The following is a 24607-nucleotide window of genomic DNA, read 5'->3' as shown; positions in this document are numbered from 1 at the left end:
TTAGCCCTATGAAAATTATTTTATATGAGCAATAACATATTGTAATTCTTTTTAATTTTGTTTCCAAATTACTTGCTTCTTCGTATCTTAGAATGGCTGCTTAAACAATAATTGATTAGTCACTGGTGTTCTCTTTTAATTCAAGAATCTGACAGTAGCCTTGGAAAATGTGGGTGGGTTAACTACTGACAGATGATAGCAATTAAGAGTGATTCTATTCTAGTTAACTATTTGACCCACCGAATGATGAGAAAACCAGTGAGAGAACCAACTGTGCATTTCAGCATTGGCTTGGAACAAAATCCTATTAGAATACCAAAATGCTTTAACTTTTAACGATTATTACAGAAATAAATCTAATTGACAAATAATATTAAAAGAGTAATAGAAAATGTTATGCATTTTTGTTAATATTAATTTAGGATATAAATTATATAAAACATATTTAATTTCTAAAAATAAGTAAATTTAACTGGATTTCAATTAATAACTTAAGTGTTAATTGAAGTAAATTTAATGTTCATCTAACTAGAGCTAGAGCTTTAAAATAGAACAGCAGCTGAATTTTTTGTTCTTATGAAAATAGACTAGATCAATTTAGAAGTGAAGAGTATTATAAATATACAAACACTTTAAATCAATTATTTAAAACAAAGTGAGAATGTCCCATTAATTTATCTTCATAGATTTAGGAGTCAAAAGAAATATAAACAAAGTGAAAATTACTGACATCCCATTACCCAAAATAAATTGCTATTAATATTTTGCATATATTTATCAACAGTTTTCTATACCACCACATATATTCACATACTTACATCTTAGACACAGGAAAAATGCTGTTTTTTTTTTTTTTTTTTTTTTTTTACCTTTTTTCACAATGTTATATGGGGAATTATTTTTATTATAAATCTCTTTCCACATCTGAAAGCTATCTATGGTAAAATGTTGGGGTTCCTGTACATATTGGTATACATAATCAAAAGAATGTATTAATTTGCTATTATGAAAGTAATAAATGCCTGAGAATAAAAAATCAAATAATTATAAAAGTAGTAAAATGTAAATGTACCTGTCTTGGTCACTAGCAATCACATTCAACAGAAATAACTGTTATTAACAGCTTTATTATAGGTTTTCAGGTATTTTCTGTAAATACAAAGATCATGAACATTTGAAATGTATATTTTGTACATTGTGTTATGCTATATACACCAGTCAGTAACATTTTTACCAAAAAATGAATAGTTATTATCTATATCAGAATATCTATATATATCTATATCAGAATACAATCTATTATTTTTGTAATAACTCTAAACTTTTCAGAATTATGAATGTATCATTATCCATTTCTCTAATATACCCTTATTAGGAATTTAGGTTATTTCAGATTTTTTCCTATTATGGGCAATTACGCACTGGACATCCTTGTATCTACACCTTTGCATACTTGTTCAATTATGTCTAACTTCCATAAATGGAACAAGTAATTAGAAGGAAATGCATTTTTTCACTTTTGATTAATATTTCCAGATTGCCCTTTGGAATCACCATGTAAGAAAGAAGGGTTTTCTCACAAACTCACTAAAAACTGTTTCATTTTAAGTTTTGCCAACTTTCTAAAAGGCAACATTATCTTGTTGCCATTTCAAAGTTTTTCTTTTGTAACTAGGAAGATACAGCAGTGACCTTGAAAAAGACAAAGTTGGTATGAAGAAATGAATTTGTGCATTTGTATATCTGCGGGTCTTCCAATTCTTACTCTGTATATTTGGAAATAGTTTAGGCAAAAATATATCACTTACTTTTCTTGTTCTATTGATTGTACAAATTCCCTGAACAAATATGTTTTAATAGACAGCATATGCTAATATTTAGAGAAATACTAGTAAACCTGAGAGACATGACATTCCCTCTCCAACTTGCACGGAATTTTTAGCTTAGCTCTATGGTTCAAAACTTATGCTTATGAAATAAATTACTTGAGGGGATTGTTTAAAATAGGATTTTGTGTAATTATCCCCAGCACATCTAATTCACTCATACTGGTTTGTGAAGCAGAAATGTGTAATTTAGTATGCAACTTTGATGACGGTGATATACGTAGGCTGGAAACCTGTACTGTATAATTCAATGAGGAATGTCAGTCTTGAGGAAATGCATCATTTTTCCTAAGACTAAGGACATGACCTATTACATCTGCCACAGGAATACTAGCTGTATTTCTATTCTGTTCAACATCTAATACTAAACAAAATTATCAATAAATGGCATAAAAGAGCTCATAATAAATTTGCTCATATTCTATAGGAATACAGTTTCTATTAACATCATGACTTTGACACAAAATCTTATCCCATCTCCTTAATATTCCTTAATAAAGTTCTCATATTTTGATTTGAAAAACCTAAAAAGGAATATATTATTTATACATCATCTGAAGAATCTCCACTACATGGAATATATTACAGCTAATATGAAATACTTGGAGATTCTGAAGAACTTTCTGGTCCAAATCAGGCATGTGTTTCCCCTGGCCAAAGTGATTTGCAGGTGTAATCAAGACCACAGTTACAAACTAGAATTTCTTTGACTAGATCTCAGCTTTCTCATAGGGATCTATCTCTGATAACTGCTTCCCAGAGTCCCCAAATCACACTTCCCTTGTTCTCTTGAACATACTCCCATCAGTTCCCACATGGTATCTAACATATTCCACTTTTCTCACTCCATGTTGGGATATTTCCTCTTAAGGCTCATAATCTTGAAAAGAATTATGACATGCTGTTGTTGCCAGTGCCAGTGATGCTGAGTCTGCTAATTCTATACGTGCCTAGCTTAGTTTCTTTTTTATGTTTCATATCATAATTCTTCTCTTTGGGATTCAGGTATCAACAATTAGTGTAACTGTAAACATGTTCTATTAAAAATTGTCCACTCTGATTGTTGAAATTAGTACTTGGAGTTCCTTCCTTCCTTAGTGTTCCTTCTCACTGTACCACAAGAGATACTCTGATTATATATGCAAATTAGCATCATTGTATTACTATCCACAATATCTGTATGTTTACTGTTTTATATATATATATATATATTCCAAGTGACAGATTTGCATGAGCTATGACCCTGCCGCATGCATCTTACTTCATATCTTACCATTACCCCAGAAAAACCATCTGTTCTAGCCAGAGTCAACTAACATTTTCCCAAGTTTAAGAATGTAATTAACTCTCTCAAACGTCCAAACATTTGGACTTCTTTTTCCTTTTTCTAGACCACGGGTTTTCCATTTCCGTCATCCATGTTACTACTTAACTTTCTTGACTAAACTAAAATACCATCTTCTCTATGAAGTGTTTTTGGTTTCTCCTCTGTCTGGGGCTTCCAAGACTAGTGCAGGTATGTCCTAAAATCTGACCCACATTTCTTTTGCTACACAAGCACTGAACCTGATGAGTGGTGGGATATGATCTCAGAGAATTTTTTTTTTCTCTTTTGCATAAGTGAGCTATCTACTTTAAAGCTAATTACAAAAGGGAGTACTTTCTCACTGAAAGTTGATGTCCCCATAGGATAGTGACAGGCCTGTGTAACTCCATTTCTTTTTTAACCACCTCTGCCAGACATCATGAAGAAATGAGAAAAACATGGATTTCTACTGTGTGGGATCATTTCCAAAAAATACTGTTATAAATAGCATTTATTAAGAAATTAAAGGAATTAAAATCACATGGACTAGGTTTAATGTATACAGCGACAATGTTTTGGTGTACAATAAATCTGAGATAGCTTGATGGGACAGCAAGACATAGCCTCAAGGATATTCAGTAATACGAATTAACTCCTTGTACTGTCTAAACAATCATTAAACTCCTACTACTGCTGATTGTATATTGGGTGAACCAACTCTGAAAGATAATCCTCTGACTAGCTGATGGAATAGTTTGCACAAGAATGAACTAGTTAGAAGTAGGTTTGCTTCTGCTGAGCCACAGTGAAATGATTGGCTTTTTCTTGTGGGTGGACCTTCTGAGGGTACTCACGTGATGCTTTAAGATGCATCTCTATCTCCAAGACTATTTCCTATGAGAACAGTCCAGGCTCCTAAAACGTAGCATTCAGCAGCCAAGTCATGAATGAAGATGAACAGTTAACACCATATTAATCACCAATTATACTCATCCTGAGAGGAAAATCTCAGATTTTTGAGGATGTGTGACATTGAAAAGGAGACTTGGGAAATGGAATGATGGGCCAATTTCATATTTCTATATAATTTTTATAATACAAACAATGGAGGATTGTTTCCTCTTTTAAAATACTTAATCCCTTGAGTGTTCAATTTCACTGAATGATGTAGGCTGTTAAAGAGTTTCTCAAGCTAATCTGCAAGTCTTTCTGCAACCCAGGTTAATTTTTCCATCTTTTTCTATTGAACTTTAAGATTCTTGAGGATAATGACCATGATTTTAAATTTTTTCCCCCAATTATCCGCTTACCACTTGATACGTCATAGATTCTCAGAAAATGTTCTTAAATAAAGTGGCAAATAAGAACAATATACTGTACTTATGGCATCGAGGAAGAAATCTACAGAATACTTTCTCAATTCTTCAGCTGGCTTTTGCCATTGCCTACTATATTTTCTGATATGCAAAGTATATACCCAGGGCATAAGATGTTAATTAGCTTGAAATACTTAAAATATTGCTTGCTTGTTAGGAAAAAAGTAAAAGACAAAAGAAAATAGACTATGCTACCTATATTACATTATACTGCTGCACACCACTATAAATATAGGAAGTAAAAGCAACATACATTTATTATCTTACAGTCTCCATGAGTTAGGAATTTAGACACATCTTAATTGGAAACAACTCTTTCTCTCTCAGAACTCTCAAGGCTGTAATCGATGTTTTAGCTAGCTGGGGATACAATTTTCATCTGAGGCCCTATGTCCTCTTTCAGGTTCAGTTAGTTCCTTGTGGTTGTATGACTGAGGTCCTTGTTTTATTGCTAGCCCTCGGCTGGAGACCTCACTCAGGAACTGGAGGCCACCTCTCTGTGTAGGTTGTTTGCAATATGACTGTTTGCTTTTCTCTTCTCAGATTAGCTGGACAAACGAATAAAAACAAAAGCAACCCATCTGCTTAACAGGCTTATCTGATTAGGTCAGAATCACGAAGGTTAATATCCAAAACCCCTTTTTATTGATCCCAAATCAACTGATTTGGTACATTGATTACATCTGCAAATATATAATCCTGATAGTGATACCACAGTATTTTCACAGGTTCTGTCCACATTTCATGAGAGGGGATTATGAAAGGGTGAGGGTGATTGGTGACCATTTTAAAATTCTACCCACCATACTGTTTTTCTATTGTATATTGATCACATCACTTTTTAAAAAATCTACAGCAATATTTTCCCCACCAAGTTATCCCAGTATTCTCATCCAGGTGACAAAGCGAAAACTGGCCTATCAAAAATAAAATCAAAATTGAAAATAGGAGCCAAAATATTGATTTTTTACAAATCACTTTTTTTTCTCAGATATTCAGTCTCCCTTCCTATAATCACTGATGTTGTTTATTGTATGTTTCTTTCTGAAAATTTATGGAGAAAATCCAAGCAAAATTTGTTGCTAACCTGAAAAATTATTTCCTAACTCTTGTGTGTAATATACTCACTATTTTTTCAAACTATAATTGAACGAATAAACATTTCAGATTTGGCATATGAGAGAAAAGTCAAGATATATTTTAAATACAGTCATGCATCATTTAATGATATGGCTATATTTTGAGAAATGCATCACTAGGCCATTTTGTCATCGTGCAAACATCACACGAGTTGACTTATACAAGCCTACATGGTGTAGCCTAATACACACCTATGCTATTTGGTGCAGCCCATTGCTGCTAGGCTACAAACCTGTGCAACATATTACGTACTGAATACTACAGGAAATTGTAACACAATGGTAAGCATTTGTGTATCTAAACATATTTAAACATAAAAAGGGCCCAGGGAAACTATGATGTTATAATCTTGAGACCACCATTGTATATGTGGTCCATTATTGACTGAAACATCATTATGTGGTACATGACTTTGCATGTATGTGTTTCACAAACTCATCTAAGATACATAAATCTGTCTTGCTTTCATGAATTTGGAAAGAAAAGCTTTATTTTCTAATTAGGAAATGATAAAACCAGTAGAGTAATATCCTCTCGGGCCCTATTATTGAAGCATTAACAGACCTTTAAACAGACACTTTCTCTAACTTATGCCATGGTTCTTACAGAGGTCTATTTTCTTGTGCTTTTTTTTTTTTTTTTTTTTTAATACATAACACTTCAAGCACCATTGTCATTAAATAATTTGTTAAGTCACATCACTTTCAAAATATGAAGAAGATATTTTTAGTTTTTAGTTTTAGTTTTGAGTTATTTACTCACTTGTTCACTTAATAAATATTCATGGAATGTATACTACTTGTTAGACTTTGGTGAACACTGGGTTTACTACTGAAAATGGGGAAAAAAAGATATTATATCTTCCTTCATAGAGTTTACAGATGGGTGAGTGAGTTGGGTACCAGACATTAAACAGAAAAATATTTGTTTCACAGATTATTTATTTAGAATTAGATGGAGATTGGTGAATGATATGTACAGAATAATATGATAGTATATCAAGGAAATTTTATGTAGACATAGAGGATAAAGGAAACCCTCAACAAGTGAAATTTAAGCTGAAAGCTGAAGAATGAACATAAATTTTAGAGGGAGGAGTGTCAAAGTCAGGTAAGCAGTGCGCAGAAATTGCTATAAAGGTTCTGAGGTTTGAAACAACTTGAAATAGTAAAAAAAAGAAAAAAAGAAAAAAAGAAAAGAAGGCCAGGAGCAATGGCTCACACCTGTAATCCCAGCACTTTGGGAGGCCGAGATGGACGGATCACGAGGTCAGGAGATCGAGACCATCCTCGCTAACATGGTGAAACCCCGTCTCTGCTAAAAACACAAAAAATTAGCCGGGTGTGGTGGTGGGTGTCTGTAGTCCCAGCTACTCAGGAGGCTGAGGTGGGAGAATGGTGTGAACCTGGGAGGCGGAGCTTGCAGTGAGCCGAGATTGCGCCACTGCACTCCAGCCTGGGCGACAGAGGGAGACTCAGTCTCAAAAAAAAAAAAAAAAAAAAAAAAAAAAAAAAAAAAACCAAAAAAAAGGGAAAAAAAAGAAAAAAGAACAGAAAACAGAAAAAAATCAGAGAACCCAGACTTTTAAGAACAAAGAGAAAGGTGACTCAAAATGAATAGCAGATACCAGGCATTACGTGACTACAGTGTCACGTGAAAGATCCCAGTGTTTGTGCTCATTAAAATAAGAAACAACTAAATGTTTCAATGCTCAGTGTATTAATAGTCTGAATTTCTTAGAGCCTGAAAGAATCTTATTTACCAATGTTTTTTGGGGATTACAATCTAAAAGAAGCAAGACGGAAGGAAAAGCATAAGCAAGGAAGGAAAACAGATAAAGCCAGTTTAAAGTGTCTGTAACTGAGCTGGCTCTGGTTATATAATAAAACACTTCTAGTTCCCTGGTCACTTAGGACTTTCCCAAGAAGCTATATGGGATCATTGAGTCTGTAGTACTCTTTGGAATAAGAGCAGGAATCAATTTACCTACTGGATCTGAGTGATCTCCTGTCTCTCATTTGTTAACATTTGTTCCACATGTCAGTGACTCTCATCTTCCTGGTCCCTCCAGGAAGCCTCTGAGAAATACAAAGCTTTCATGGATCTGGCAGGAAAACTAGGAGCTAAAACTGCTGTGGCTCTCAACAAGAGCAACAAGGGAGGCAATGCAGAATACTGGTCCTCACCTCAAGGGGAAGCTAAAACAAAAGTGGTGTTAGGAAATGAGCGATGATGGCATTATGAGCCCAGAATACTGTGACTACTCAAGTGGGGAACTATAGGAGGTTGCCAATGCTAAGGGGCAAGTGGAACAAAAAAAACTGAATCAGATGGTTCATAATCTGTCCTCTACTCAGAGTATGGCATCATCTGGTTTTCATGTGGAAGATCACATTCTGGATGCTGAGCGGAGAGAGGATCAACAGGGCCCAAGAGAAGGTGGGAAGAAGGCCGTTACAGCAGTCCAGGTGAGAAAATAAGATAGTGTGGTAGAGAACACAGTGTGGAGTTGCAATATGTAAACCCTCAGGAAGCAATTTAAATATGTTTATGTTTCTGCATGGTCGGGACTTTCTGAACAAAGAAAACTGGAACCTGAGTTAAAAGATAATTTATAGAAGTTAGAGGATGATTGAATAGCAAAATTGAGACAGCAGGAAACCTACAGAGAGATTTAGACATGGGTATGCCTAGAACTGTGTTTACATTTCAAAAGGCAATGAAACTCAGAGCAAACATTCCCATTCCAAAGCATGGTGAGATTTTAGAAAGCAGTTTCTCTCCTTTTACTGGGAGGGAAGTGGCAGTTCCTATGTAAGTTTCCAGAGTCATAATATCATGGTTCCTCCCCTGTAATGTAAAAATCCCTTTTTTGCACGTGAAGGTTGGTATCTGGCTCTCATGGCACTGCAATGAAAGGGGAGAAAGGAGTGTAGAAGACCAATGTGGTTATTGCTATACATAAGAGTAAGTCTGCCTCTCACCTGGAAATCCAGTGGTTGCTTTTAGAACAAGATAAATACAGTACATATGCTTATCATATATTAACTATTATTTAGTGAACAATAAGAATGGGATTGGGTAATGACGCTGAGATGGGAGTTTATTCATTTCTTGAAAATATTTATGAAATACAACTATTGCAAGACACTCTAATAGGTACTAGAGATACAACTATCAACATAATAGACAATATCTCTACTCCAATAGAGATTATAGTCCAGCTACTTGGGTGACATCATTGCCAGAAATTTATTTTATTCACTGATCCAGCAGTCAGTAGAGCAGTGGGTTGCATGGATGGGGAAATGTGGCTGATGGGTGTTCAAATTCAGTATCAGAACTGTTGCCACTTCCAGCTATCTTTCCTTTGAAGAATTAAGGCTTTCTTACAGTTATCCACTAAAATAATGAGGCTTCCCTCACCACTAAAAAGGTATGGATATCAAGCAGTACAAGAACTTTTAGTTGAGAAAACAGACACAGATTTACTTCAGCTAAGAGATGGCTTCATATCTTCTTTGAGGCTTGTCCTAGGTACCTCAAATTCGTTCCAATTAACACAAAGTCCCTGAAAGAACAGTTCCCTATCTTTATGAATAAAATGCAGCATGGCAATATAAAACAAAATTTATAGTTATGTAAGACAATTATGTAACCCTTTTTGCAACCCCATTGAAACTCCTCCATTACATACTTTTTAAAAGCACTTCGATGGGAATTCAGTCACACTCACATATCTTCAGAAACAGTAATGAAAACTCATTGTAATGCCACTGTCAAGATGTCAGAAATGACTCCCGGGTTTTGAGTAATAACTACCAACACTTATTAATATGGGGAGTGCTAAAGAAGATCCATTTTGGTGAAGAGAAGTACCCAAATTTAGATTTTGATAAATAGGACATCCTTATTTATTGACTTATTTGCCTTGGTGCTAGAATTTAAGGAAGCCATCAATCTCACTCCTTTTACAAAAGGAGGCATCCAGGGCAACCTTAAATACATATTAATGTACATAAGTTTTATTACTCTTCCCCATGCAAGAGACATGATTACTATGTAAGCCCATCCAGTCTTTTCCATGGCAGATGTGTCTCTTCAATGTGCTCCATGAGAACCCTCTGTCAGGTTCATTGCTTGATACTTAATTTCCACGTCTTTACTGGTCCCTCTGTGGTACTGTTGCCTTCTTTAGTGCAAGCAAAGGTGGTGCGGTGCAGACCACTCTTCCTTATACTGACAGCCTTTGTTTCCCATAATACCTCTGACCCCAAGGCAGTCCCTGATGATGCGTGAAATGAGGCTGACTAGGGTATCTCTGAGTTTTGAAAAGCAAAAAAGAAGATGAGGGAAGTCGGTGGAAGCCCTCAAAAAGCTTTTCTAATTTGCATTCTTAAAACTTAAGCCTTATTCCCCCATGTGAATGGTTATTTATTATTATCAAGGTAGTTAAATTTGGTAATTCTTACGAAAATTCAAATTAGAATCACCATTTGCTGTTTATATTCTGTAATTGAAACCAACAGCCCTCCTAGATCACATGTAAGCCTTCTCCTCTAATATTTATTTTCTTACAGTCAAATTTCTTTTTTCCCACGCTTCTCTTTTATAAAAAATATTTTCTGGAAAATCATTAAATGCGAGGCCTTTTGTTTCCCACACTTACTAATGATTCCAAATCACTCAATACATTTACTTATTTACTCTTTCCAAACATCTCTTCCTTGTTCTCTGTAATATATCTTGTTTCTTCTTTTATTTATTTGATCACTTCAATTTCTCCTTCACCAAGTATTTTTTTCTCCTTCTATATACTATGGTGAAAAAAAAATTGTTTCAAGCTTTCCTGTCACTCTCCTTTTAATTTCCCTGGCAAAGTAATAATCGTATTACCAATCTATATCTGCAGCTTCTCCATCACCAAATGTGGAAGGATTTATTTAATCATATCACTTTCTTGGCTTTCTTGTAGTCCAAACAATATTGTTTTTCTATTTCATGTTTCTTTTCTGTTAGGATATTAGGTCTATCTTTTCCACTAATTTTCATAGTATGTGCTTTTTAAATTTGCACATCTAGATCTTCAACTTTTGTGGCATAAAATGTTTCAGGAGTCAATAAGAAATTTAGGAATATAGAACTAGAACTTAAAGGACAGACCAGAATTGAAAAGGCAGATTCACAAAACTCTTATATCGTAGCATCCTAATTTCAGGAATGTGAGAACCGAGATACATAGAAGTCAGTTATCTTGTTCAAGGTCACACAATGATCGAGACAGTAAACCCAAGAATGCCTGATCTTAGAATCTAAATCTTAGTCATTATGACCATTAAGCTATACTGACAAAGATTTAAGTATCATCTGAATGACTGAATACACTGTTATTGCTTTTATCTGTTCTTAACATTAAAAACATTTAAAAAATGTCTACAATCCTTGTCACCATTATGTGTCTCCTATACTATTGCAGTGAGCTCCTAAAAGGTCCTTCTGCACTCTACAGTCTGTTCTCAATGCCGCAGCCTGAGTGAACCTTTGAAAATATAAGTCAGGTAGGTCATGTAACTACTGTGTTCAAATCCATGCATTTCCTACAGGTAATGGTCAAATTTTTTACAATGGCCTATTGGACCCTACATGATGTGAATTTTCATAATTTCTCTGGATTCTTTTCCCACTGCTCTCCATTAGCTTACTCACTCCAGCTATACCGGCTTCCTTGCTAATGCTCCAAGGAGCTAAATGCCTCCCCCATCACCTTGCATTGTGGCATAAATACCTGCATTTCTAATTGTCTCAACTCCTCCATATATTTTCTAAAGCAAAGCATTTTCTCAAGAAAATTATTTTCTCATTTTGCCAATAAAGCCTTCTCTCATTTTATTAGGCTAGTGCAAAATTAATTGTGGTTCTTGTCATTGAAAGTAATGGCAAAAACCACAATTGCGTTTTCACCAACCTAATCAATTGTACATATTCCTTGTCCTACAGAAGTTCTTGCATAGAATTTATCATCTCTTTATATAATATACAAGTTACATATATATGTTTCTTTACATACTATATATACATACTATACAATTATGTGTATTACACATATATAATTTATATTATTTGTTAGTTTTATAGTTTATTCTTTGTTATTCCTGCCTAAAATATAAACTCTATAAAAGCTACTACTACATTTTCAACACATGTTTGTTATTGAATAAATTATAAGTCAAGGAAATCCTTGAGAAACAATATGAAACATGAGTAGGAAGGCTTAAGAGTTATAAAAATATTTCAGTAGAGGACGAATATATCACTATTCTCTGACACATAGACAAAGTCACTGACTTCTATGGGACTAAGTCTTCTCTGAAAAATAAGAGGAATTAATTTGAGTATCTCCAAATGGAATTTAGCTCCCACATATGAAAAATGGATGAAAGGGTAGAGTAAATGTGTGTTTTTTTATTAAGCCCATAATATTAGAGGGGACCTCCTGGAATTGAAAGTAGTGGTTTTATAATTCTATAGAGTAACCATTTATTTTTCACAGTAGGTAGTAAACATATGGAACTTACATTCACTGACTCAAAATTCCAACAGATTGAGAGTTTTAAATAATCATTTCTGCTTTTGATCTTTTGAATCACCATTCTAAACAGCAACTTTTCTGCCCCACATTCTGTTAGTGATATTATTAGAAAAGCTAAATCCTGATCTAACCCAGTGAGGCAGTTTCTTATGCACTATTTCATATTTGTGGCCTGGGAAGCAAAATGTCCATTTACACATGTGGATTTGAATCTCCAAAAAATCAGAAGTAGGTGAGATTATTCTAGTGCTTTAACTTAATGGTTCATCTTACAATGATTTTACTTTCATTAGTCTATTTTCTGAATTGAGTTTAAGGACTGTTGATTTAGGAATTCATTGTCATTTGTGACAGGGCAAATGTCTTTATACCATGATTTCTGCCTCAAGTCAATTTATTAGCTGTGGCATAATTCTAGGAACTAAAGACTGCAAAAACATTACAAGAAAAATCTTGAATGTTTGTTTAAACAGATGAGTTGTTATAAAATTCTAGCCATAACATTAATTTATATTCTTGACAATGTCAATTTATGCCCTAAAATGCTAAACGTTACCTTTATTGTGCAAATCTGAAAAAATGAGAATTGTATTGACAAAACAGATGTTATCATTTGGGAAAATTATAAAGCTAACCTGTTCTAAGCTCTACTATGTATTGCTATTTGACCGTAACCATACAGACTAGTCTGTGTATCCCTGATTATATGTGAAAACAAACACACTTGACTAATACAGAGAAACTGAAGTATAACAAAGGACTCCAGAGAAACTGAAGTATAACAAAGGGCTCATATGAATATATGCTACTTTCTAAGATCCTTGGAAGAAAAATAACAAAGTGATTACAGGAAATTTTCTTTAGTAGAAGTCACATTTGAAAACACTTTAGAAGGCTGTTCATAGGTCTGTGTTGTACAATACATGCTAAAAAAGAGATTTGTCAAAAAATACTAATAATGCATATAATTACCTTGGAAATATTTAAGCTTCTCAACTTTACAAGAAAAATCTTGAATGTTTATTTAAACAGTTTGATAATGATGTGACCAATAAACAAAATTTAATGTCTAATTATTACAGTTTGAGGTTAACATTTTCATAGAGAAATAAAAAAATTATAAAACACTTAACACGTATAGAATTTCATTAAGACTAGTTATGAATCCTTTGCTATAATGCAAGCTGAGATATCTTAGACCAGAGAGTTTGAGAAAAAGCTTACTAAAGATTGCTGGTATTTGGTTTGAAACACTAGTGAAGTTAGTAGTAGTGATCTCTGGTGATGACCACTCATCTAAACACAAAAGTCCAGCAAACCTTGAATCTAGAGCAGGGATCTAATAATGTTTTCTTAAAAGGTAAGTTACATATTTCAGGCTTTGTAGATCACAAGGTCTCTGTCAAAAATTTTTAACTCTGCCCTTGCAGTGCCAAAGCAGATATATTTAAACAAATGGGTATGAATATATGCCAATAAAATTTTACTTAGAACTATACCCAACTGGTCTGTGGGCTATAGTTTGCAAAACCTTGGTCTAAAGGTTTAGAAGCATAAAGAAAAAAGAGATTTAGCTGAAGGTTCATCATATCTTTAAAAAAATTGGGTTGGACCAGTTAATATTTCTATTTAATTTCTAAATTCTTAAAGTCCTTAACTCTATTCTTAAGTTCTGCCAATTCAAAAGAACTATTTAACATCTTAGTTACAAGGTTGTTTTAAACATCATATTTTATACTATATTTATTCTTTAAAACATGTGTTCTCATTTATTCTTTAAAATGGAGTCATAATTCTTCCTTCTAATTGAATTGACATGAGAAATTTAGAATATATTAAAAAGGGATTGAAGTGTTAAGGGAGAGTTCGCTAGCCATTTGTTTTTTTGTAATGTTCTTTATCAACAAGGTACAAAATGTAACTTTGAAAATAGCCCTTTGTGGCTGGGCATGGCGGCTCACAACTGTAATCCCAGCACTTTGGGATGCCGAGGCGGGGGGTCACTTGAGTTCAGGAGCTCAAGACTAGCCTGCCATCATAGGGAGACCCTGTCTCTACTAAAAATACAAAAATTAGCTGGGCGTGGTGGCATGTGCCTGTAATTCCAGCTACTTGAGAGGCTGAGGTAGGAGAATCGCTTCAACCTGGGAGCTGGAGGTTGAGGTGAGCCGAGATCATGTCACTGCATTCCAGCCTGGGTGACAAAGCAAGACTCCGTTTCAAAATAAACAAATAAAATAAAATAAAATAAAATACATAAAATATAAGAGCACTTTGTCTACTCCCCTTGGGCCTGGGTAATGCAAGATGAGACAAAACGAGGGGTCTGTAGGCAAGATGGTGATGGCAGAAGGAAGGCAGCAAAAGGAAGGTGGCAAAAAGGAGCAGAAGGCAGCTATGGACCTGGACTGGCTAGGAAGACACTCTGTAGCCAAAGAACAACTGAAGATCCTAGAGAAAACCAGGTACAGGGACAAGGAAAACAGGGAGCCAAAGACCAAGCAGCTCAGACAAGAGGACGAGGAAAGCAAGAAGCTCAGGAAATTCAGTCTTCAGAATCATGTTCCAAAGGATGAGGACCTGAAAAGGAGGAGGGTTTCCAGGGCAAACCAGTTGCAGTAGAGGAGAAGATGAAGGAGAAGCTGTAGGCCGCCAAGGTACAGCCTGTCATTGAGGAGATGGACCTGGTCAACCTTGCGCTCTAGAAGCCTGATTGCGACCTAAGAGAGATGTGGGCAAGAACCTGGAGAAACTAAACAAAAAGACTCAGAGAACCATTGCTGAGCTGATCCGTGGGAGGCTAAAAGGCCCAATTGACAGCCTAGTCTCTGCAGTGGAAGCCACTACTGAACAAGAGGCCTGTGACAGCTGAGGTGTGTCCTGTCTCTGCCTTGCTCCCATTAGGCCTGTCTTGTAGGGGGATGGTTTTGGGCAGGGAAGGAGGCTGGGTTGCCATCACCTCCAGTATGGCTTCTGAGCAGTGACTCCCTGCTCCCTAATGTCTGAAATTTCCATGGGTGAGATCAGCTTCTTGTCTCCTGAGTAGTCTCTACCATTCTTGGGGAGGCACAGTGGGGAGAGCCAGCAACAACTCTCTGAGTGTGCCTGTGTCTGTACATATGTATGTATTTGAACTTTTTTTAATCTCTTGAAATAAAGACAAGTAAACTCCCCCATGTGACAGAAATCTGTAAAATATTTCCTAGGTCAAGCAGTGCTATAGGTTTGGGCTCCAAGACAGGGTGACTTCAGAGGTCGTGCTTAATACAAATAATCCCTGTTTAGGGCTTGCCATGTTGAAGATGGAGAGGTGGGGAAGACACAGGGCTGACCTTCTGGGTCCAAGTCCTGGTCCAGTCCATGGAGAGTGGTGGTCATCTCAAAATGCTTGGGTGACAGAGACAGGGTCTGAGAGTTCCTTTAAGACTTCCCATAGGTCTAGGCTTTTCAGTAATCTGAGGGACAGCTGAAGAGGCTCCCATCCTGGTTCTGTGTGGACTCCTTCACAGTATAAGAAAAAGAAGGAACACTGGGCCTTGCCAAGTCCCAATTTGAGGCCACTTCAGATTTGAGGCCCCTGGCACTGCTTTTCCTCACTCTGCCCAGCCCCAAGCAGCCCCTCTCTCTACTGCACCAGTCAGAGCTTCATTGAGCACTGAGTAGTGAGACAAGGCTGGGACTCTGACTCCCACAATGGACTGGAAACAAACATGCCCAGAGTTGTCAGGACTAGAGCCAGGCTCCCTCTGCACAGTTGACAGGACTGGATTTGGGCTTCCTTTCCTAGGAATAAAGGATGAAAAGGCTGTTTGCATCTCCTGAGATTGCTGCTGGAGGTAGAATGCTTGCCTGTGGCAATGTAAGGACTATTTAGACAAACTTATTCATCTCAGTTTCAAATAATTCTCACTGATAGGGTTTCAAGAACAATGAGCAACTTAAGACCTACTCAGTCACCCAGGATTAACAAAGGCCCTGGAAGGTCATTTCCAAACATGACCTGGGCCAGTCTATGTTGTGCTTCCTCACCACCAATGAATACAATGAGCATAGCACCTACCCCTCCCACCAGTGCAACTAGGCCCCTGACCCTATGTGGGAGGATGGCATTGTGGGAAATGAGCAACAAAAGAACAGAAGAAGAGGGCAATACATTATGAGTCAAGAACTTCAAATTATAAAATGAAAAAAGGAAAACTGAAAAACTTACAAGAAAACTTTCCAGACAGGAAGGAATAAAGCATCAAGAACAAAGGACATAAAAAATAACATGGTAGAATCAGACTTGCAAAGACTTTAGACATCAGAATTATCAGTCATATATATTTAAATGTTTTAAAATGATTTAAGAACTAAGATGTGGCAATAGAAGCAGATTTGCGAAAGAACCAAACTGATGTTCTGGAAATGTAAAATGCAGAGTCTCCCCTTATCCACAGTTTCACTTTCTGTGGTTTCAGTTACCTGCAGTCAACTGCAATCTGAAAATGCATACAATAAGACGTTTGAGAGAGAGAGAGACTACATTCAAATAACTCTTATTTTGGTATATGTTAATAATTGTTTCATTTTATCAGTAGTTATTGCTGTTTATTACTTTGCCTAATTTATAAATTAAACTTTATCATAGTTACGTATGCATAGGAGAAAATATTGTATATGCAGGAATCGTTGCTATTCACAGTTTCAGGCATCCACTGGGGGTCTTGGAACATATTCCTCATGGATAAGGAATGGCTACAGTATTATAGCAATGAAACACTTTGTATATGTGAATTAAACAAACCTGCAGAGACAATTAGTGAATAGGAAGCTAGATTTGAAGAAGTTTTCCAAAATGCAACCTAGTAATATTAACAGATCAATAATATGAAGCAAGAGGCTGAAAGATACGGAGGGCAGAATGCGAAGATTCAACATAACCTGTGACTGAAGTTCTAGGAGAAAAAAAGGGGGTAAAAATGGAGCAGAGACAATACTAAAAGACAAAATCTGAGAACCTTCCAGAACTTTTGAAAATCAATCCACAGATTCAGGAAGGCAAGGAAATTTCAAGCAGGTTACTAAAAAGAAAGAAATATATATCCAATTGTTCTGTTTCTTGATCTGGGTGGTGATTAGTTAGATATTTTTACTTTATGAATATATATTGAACTGTATACATATTGTATTAGTCTATTTTGTGTTGCTATAAAGGAATAGTTGACACTGGACAATTTATAAAGAAAAGAGGTTTATTTGGCTCATGGTTCTTAAGGCTGTACAATCATAACACCAGCATATGCTTGGCTTCTGGTTAGGTCTCAGGAAGCTTCTACTTATGGTGGAAGAGGAAGGGGAAACAGGTATATCACATGGAGAGAGAGGGAGAAAGAAAGAATGGCCAGGAGGTCAGGCTCTTTTAAACAACTAGCTCTCAGATGAACTGAAAGAGTGAGAATTCACTTATCACCAAGGGGATGGTACCAAGACATACACGAAGGATCTATCCTCATTACCCAAACACCTCCCCCTAGGCCCAACCTCCAACATTGGGGATTATATTTCCACACGAGATTTGGAGGGGATGTATATCCAACTCATATCACATATTTTATGCACTCTTTGTATGTTTATTCTAGCTCAATAAGCAAATTTAGTTAAACATTTTTACACCTTGTATTAATCAATTTCTATATACAAATTACCCAGAATTCACAGGCTTAAAATAACAAATACTTATTAATATCTTACAGTTCCTGTGGGTCAGGAATCATTTTAGTCTTAGCTTACTAGGTCTAGCTTGGGGTCACTTGTGAGTTTGTATTCATCTGAAGGCTGGACTGGGGCTGGAGTATCTGCTTCCAAGATGGCTCACACATATGGATGTTTATTGGAGGCTTCTGTGCCTTGCCACATGGACCCCTCCACAGGGTTTGCTTGAGTGTGCTCATGACCTGACAACTGTCTTTCCCATAGTGGCAATCCAAGGGAGAAAGCAGGAAAGAACATTGGCCTAGTTTTGTAAGTAATATTTTGCCAAATTCTGTTATTAGAATGAAGTCACTGTGTTCAGTCCACACTCCGAGGGAGAAGAATTAGGTTCCATTTCATGAAGAAAGGGCTGTCTAAGAATTTGTAGACTTATTTTAAAATTATCACATACCTAGTCACATTGTAATAAAATTGCAGAACACAAAGACCAAGAAAATATCTTAAAATTAGAGAGAAAAGACACATTACCTTTGAAGGAGCAACACAGCAGCAGATGTCTCAACTACAATCAGTGTTAACTGGAATGAAAGAAAATTGTCAACTTAAAATTGCATACACAGGGAAAAATATCTTACAAGATGTTTTCGGACAAACAAAGCCAAGGATTCTGTCACCAGCAGACTCTTACTAAAAGAAAAGCTATTTTTGGATAATGAAAATGTTCTAAAAGTGACTGTGGTGGTGGTTGCACAAATCTGTGTATATGCTAAAAGCCACTGAATTGTATGCTTTAAGTAGGTGAATTGTCTGGTATGTATAAAGCTTTTTTTAAAAAATGAAATAAACATTCTCCTTTAGAAAATAATAAAAATAGTTTTTCCCATAAGACCCTTTTTAAAAATAGTGACAAAGTTTCTATTTAAGAAATGTCTTCATTAATCTTACTAACAAAAGAAAACTATCATATAACTTTTATACTACTATATATGTGTACATATACTGTGTATACAAATATGCAGTTTGTATTACTATTATACCAATACAGTTACTTTTGCAGTAACTGAATTTTTTTCAAAAGTTCTAAGCCATTACTAGAGACAAAAGCTCCTTAATACTTCAGGGAATTCCAAAATTTCCTGAAATATAACTAATGCCCAGACCTTGAATCTTACTGAACAGCCTTATGGTACCTTAGCTACTGTTCACAGGACATGATCCTACCTAACATCAGTACCAGCCTAAGAAGAAAGCACTTTTCACTGAGTGACAACAAGAGTTAAAGAATAGAACTTGTTAAACAGAATTTATTTAAGTGTATAGAGTTGGAAATTAAATATGTTCTATTAAATACTATTTTGCATTATAAGTTCTTGGTTTTACTATAAGACTTTCCTACTGACTATTTTGTTTTATTATTTCTGAGGTAATAAGGATAAGGCTAGAATTTTGCATTAGACACAAACATACCTTTTTGGAAATTATTTAGGGGGGATATTGTACAGGTGATTGTCTCCCATAATTTCAATGTAATTAAAATCTCATTTTTCAATATTTTTAAGATAAATATATTTTAAAAAATAGAAATTTGTATATTTATATAGATTTTATTTTATCCTAAAAAAATAACCAAATTACTATCCCTTGAATACTTAAACTCTATCATCTTATAGTAACTGTAGTGATAGTTTTACTATCTAGATTCAAGAACAGAAAATAAATACTTTTCACTAATGTTACTATGGAATTATATATACTATATATAAATCTGGAGTCTAATTATGTGTATGAAACATCTAATACTTGCTTTGAATCTGATCATTTTTGATGAGTAACATGCCACATCAATAAAACAGTGCAGTCTTTGTTAATAACTCTCTGGAAAATAAAATTAATGATGCTTAAGAACATTAATACAAGTTTTCAGGGGAATTAACTTACTCCCAGCAAGTTACCTAGGCACTGCAAATATGGTAGATTCTTAAAAAGCTGAAGCCTTAAGTCTGTAATGTCCACAAAGCCATCTTTGCTAGTTGAAGCAGCTCTTCCACCCCTGTCTGAGAAGGTTAACCTTCCCTTCCTGAAAAACCTGTTATGCTCTCTCTTAAAATATTAATACTTGTCTTGCAAGGCACTGCCTGATTCTCAGCAGGCACTGCCTAATTCTCATCTCATCCCACATTCTCCTCTTGCTTCTAGGCCTATAACCAGATTCATTCCCCAGCAGGCCCAAAAGGGCAATATATAAAATGCGACCCATAAGAAGATGTAATAACCAGCCAAATAATTGTTTTATTTTGCTGATTTACATGACAGAAATCTAGAGAATCATGTGGAAATACATCTTACAATCAAGGGATCAAATAGAAGAATATGAATTTGGGTTATTCCAAATTCGTTTATATGGGTTTACTAAGCAGGGATTTTAGATACAGCATTTTAGAACAAACAGATAGGCATGGTCCTAACAATATGCTTTTTGGTTGACTGAAATACAGACCCAGAGTTGGCCTATATTAAGTAAATATTAAATACCGAAATTTTCTTAATGTACTACAAAGGAAACCATCCAAAAGCTTATGGAGACTGAAATAATAGAGTGGATTTATTACTGAAGACCTGCTTACACATTCCATAGATTCTAGAAGACACTCTTTTAATCACAGCTGCAAGAAATAAATTTATAAGAGGAGTTCCATAATGTTAGAAGAGCTTTCTTTCTCCCCACCCAACCCTCATTCTTTTTCTTCTTCTTCCTTCTTTCTGTATAGATCAGAATGACAGGGGGATTGATGGCATCAAACTGAGATCCATAAGTTCAAAGGAAATAATAGGATCCCATGGAAGTAGGAGCCAAGTGATGTCAACCTTCCAAGAAAACGTAGATGTAGTTACTGTAATGGAGTGTTTGTTATAATGGAGAGTGAAGCCAAAGTGGTATTAGAATAGTTTGACTTGCAGGTATCTTTGGCATTGGTTAGTTGATTATATCTTTATAACTAAAATAGATAGACAGCCTAATGAAGTCTTACTTAATCTATATAAGCAGAAGAGCTCTAGGGCTAGAGAACAGAAGTCTGATTTCAACCACCAAAACAGAAAGTCACAGGTCCTCCACAAAGTTAAGAATTGAATCAGTTCACAGATGCTGAGCCCCTTGAATGAAGTTCAATCATCTTGAGGAAATGTATGCTGTTAATCTTCCCAGGTGACTGTTCATTCAGAAGGGGAAAAGTTCAGAACAGGGGAGAGTAACCAAACACAGTAACTAAACACTCTGGCCCAAATATCTGGGGACATAAAACTTCACTGTGGACCCACGGGGTAGGAGCTTATGGAGAACAGATAATCAGTGGAACTTTGGCTTCTATTTTGTTTCACAACATACGCAGTGGTTGGACAAAATCGCCCTGTGGTTATTTCTTCAATTCCAGAATATACAATTTGAATAAAAATATTCAGCAATGGCAGAATTCTCACACGATTTCTTTGACCCATGAAATGAGGACGATTATGGTAGGAGAAGTCAAATGCAAACCACTAGAAGTGCATTTATCTATGAAGTAGATCAAAAGTAATGCTGCATCCCTAGAACAAAATAGACCAACAGTAACGCTGCCTCCTACCATTAAGGAGATGGAGATCTCTGCATCTGAAAGATGCAGAGATGGTGACTTTTACTATATCCCCTTTAACTAACCTTTTGGCCTTGGCAAAGAATAAATGGATCAAGGAAAAAGGTACAGAATTATTATAAAAAATCAAATTGTTATTCCAATTGCAACTGTTATGCAAATTATGGTTTTCTTGGAGAAAAATCAACAAAGTCTCTAGTATATGGCTATTGATCTGGAAGATGCTTCAGTTTTCTAGGTAATCGATAACGAAGACAAAGTGGAGCGATTTGCTTTACAAAGACAAGGCCTGCAATATACATTCTCAGTATTGTTTAGGGGCAATATATCCTTTCCAGCTCTGTGTCATGTCTATGTAGCAGGGACTTGCCTTTCCCCTAAACAGGATATAATGCTGGCCCATGCCATTGATTATATCACACCGATGGACCAGTTGAGAAGGAAGTTGAAATTTGCTCAAGACAGACACATTGCGAAGACTATTATGGGCAAAAAATAGCAGATAAAACCACCCAAAATTTGGGGGCCTATCTCTGAAATTTTTAGGATTCAAATGACTTGAGAGTGTTTTTTCCTCTTTCTTCATTTTTATTATCTATCATATAATAGTCACAACATTTAATAAAAATATTAAAGAAAACACTATGTAGTTAAAAATTACTCTAAAAAGGAAATAAATTTAATATAGTTATGAAGAAAGATACCATCAAGACTATTATTTCAAATTCCATATATCACATTTTAGTGATACGCTTAAGTTTAGCCAGACTTTAAAACGAAGTAACTAAAAGCTAACTTTTGAGAAGACGCAAAAGTGTACAAAGGTTTTTCTAAAATATCTGAATGTCGTTACCTAATAAATTAGTCATCATAACTTCCAACAGAAGGAAAACGTCTCTAATATGAATGCACTGTTGCAACATTTTAAATGAATCATACAATGAGAGTGTTACACTGAGTGTAGCCAAATATGAATTCTATTATTAAATGTACTTTACTCTTTAAATTCAATGTAAAAAACATATGACAATTTAATAGCTTCTTTTCTTAGTTAAAACAATTAAGGATTTAAAAAAAGAACAAAAATTGGTATAGATGGCACATGATTATCTTACATCTTTTCCTAATCTACATAGCTTCTCAATAAGCTATTGTAAAAACTACAGACAAGATACTAAATTGCATAAATTGTATATGCAAAGCTATCTGAGTTACAGGAAAGATAGAATTATAATAATAATAGTCTCCTTTTTTGAATAAAAATGATCGACATAAATATGACTCTAAATTTAACAATTGTCAAAAATCACCAGTACCAAATTTGTGATTCTAAATCTTGCCATATCTTAAATTATCTTGAAAAGGACCTTTAAAAGCTGTCTTCTGGGATGTCAAGTGATCTAATTAATTCAGTGCGGTTTTAGTTTTTCCGTTCCTATTTTCAATTTAAATTCATTTTAACTTTGAAGACTTTCTCAAGAGGTAAAAAATAAAAAGTGAAAACAATTGATTCTTTTTCTGTAGTATCAAAGTGGAAAGTGTACCAAATTATCCAAGAGGGCTTTATAAAATACAAATTTATTTAAGTGATTTTATTGGTGTTTGCTTTTTTGAAATGTGAGCTGTAAGTAAAAAAATCTGTCTCACCCATCATAACTCAGAGGTATCAGTGCTAGCATTCTAGTATGGGAATGTCTAAGACTTTTGTATTCATACAACATACTTATGTATAAACATTTTTTCCCCAAATGTTTATTAAGGTTTTTATCATCAATGCCATTTTCTTTCTTCTCAGTTAAGGTTTTTATCATCAATGCCATTTTCTTTCTTCTCAGTTAATCATATATCGTATAAATATTTTCACATCTATATAATTATTTTTTCATTCTTAGTGGTATTTTGAATATTTTTATTTTGTATAACATGGGTAACATTGATTTTTGTTCTATTAGTTTGGTGCAAAAGTAATCAGAGTTCTGCCTTTATTTTCAATGGCAAAAATCACAATTATTTCTGAATCAACCTATTATATGCTGTTGAAATAAATTGATGAGAAAATTTAGTGGATTTGGTGGACTGGTGGTTAGCATCCACTTGGATATCATTTTAATGATATCCTGAGTCCAGATAGCAAACCTCTTGTTTTCAGACTCGCATGCTCCAGTCAGATGTCCTGTGTGAAATTTGAAAGGCCTTTGGTCACAGTGTTTCTGGCTTTCATGTTGCAACTTCCAAATTATAAAAGCTTCTTACTCACAGTTTTTTTATTGTAGGAATGTGGTAAGCGCACAACATTTAAAACATGTCTTATGCAAGTTCCCATGTAAGTTCTGCCGCTTACTACTTCTGTGCTTTTGAACATACTAATTCACTTTTTGGTGTTTTATTACAGGGGAAGGTAATACTATCTTGCAGGAGTATTATACATGTTATTGTAAAGTATTTTGCATAGTATCTGAAATAAAGTTATTCTCAACTACTCTAAGATAACTGTGCAAATATGGAAATATGTAGTCTATGTTTCTGGTTTCAACTTTTTAGCAATTGGTTCAACTTTACTATGCAAGAATGTGCAGTACAATTTTTAGTTTAAGTCTATGTATTTTATATAAGAACGTAAAGAATAGCTAATGGATATCCTTATTTTTTTTGCAGTCTTATTTTCAGAAGACTTTCTCTAATCCCTGTAGTTTCAGAAAGCTTCAATAAATTTCAGTATTTTTTTTTTTTTTTTTTTTTTTTTTTTTTTTGTGCTCTGAGGAAGATTGTCTATTTTCTGTTCTTCTTCCTACGGGAAAGACTTAAAGGATGGTAATTCTTTCTTCCAGGACCAAAAAAATTGCTCTTTCACGCAAGAAGTAGCGATACCGTACATGCCTTAAATAGTTTCATGCTTCAGTAAATGTTTGATCAATGCTTCTTGGTAGTATTGATGATTATTAACTAGACTTGTCACTTTTCAGGAGAATATCTTGTAGTTAAAT

The 24607-nt window shown here is 34.9% G+C and overlaps 1 pseudogene; it reads left to right on the top strand.

The window, feature by feature from the left end:
• The first annotated feature begins 14634 nt into the window (after nt 1-14634).
• LOC111550453 lies at nt 14635-15169 on the top strand (annotated as a pseudogene).
• The last annotated feature ends 9438 nt before the right edge of the window (nt 15170-24607 follow it).

This window comes from Piliocolobus tephrosceles, chromosome 15, assembly GCF_002776525.5.
Source record: "Piliocolobus tephrosceles isolate RC106 chromosome 15, ASM277652v3, whole genome shotgun sequence".
In the NCBI taxonomy this organism is placed as follows: Eukaryota; Metazoa; Chordata; class Mammalia; order Primates; family Cercopithecidae; genus Piliocolobus; species Piliocolobus tephrosceles.
This window is presented reverse-complemented; position numbering and strand designations above follow the sequence as displayed.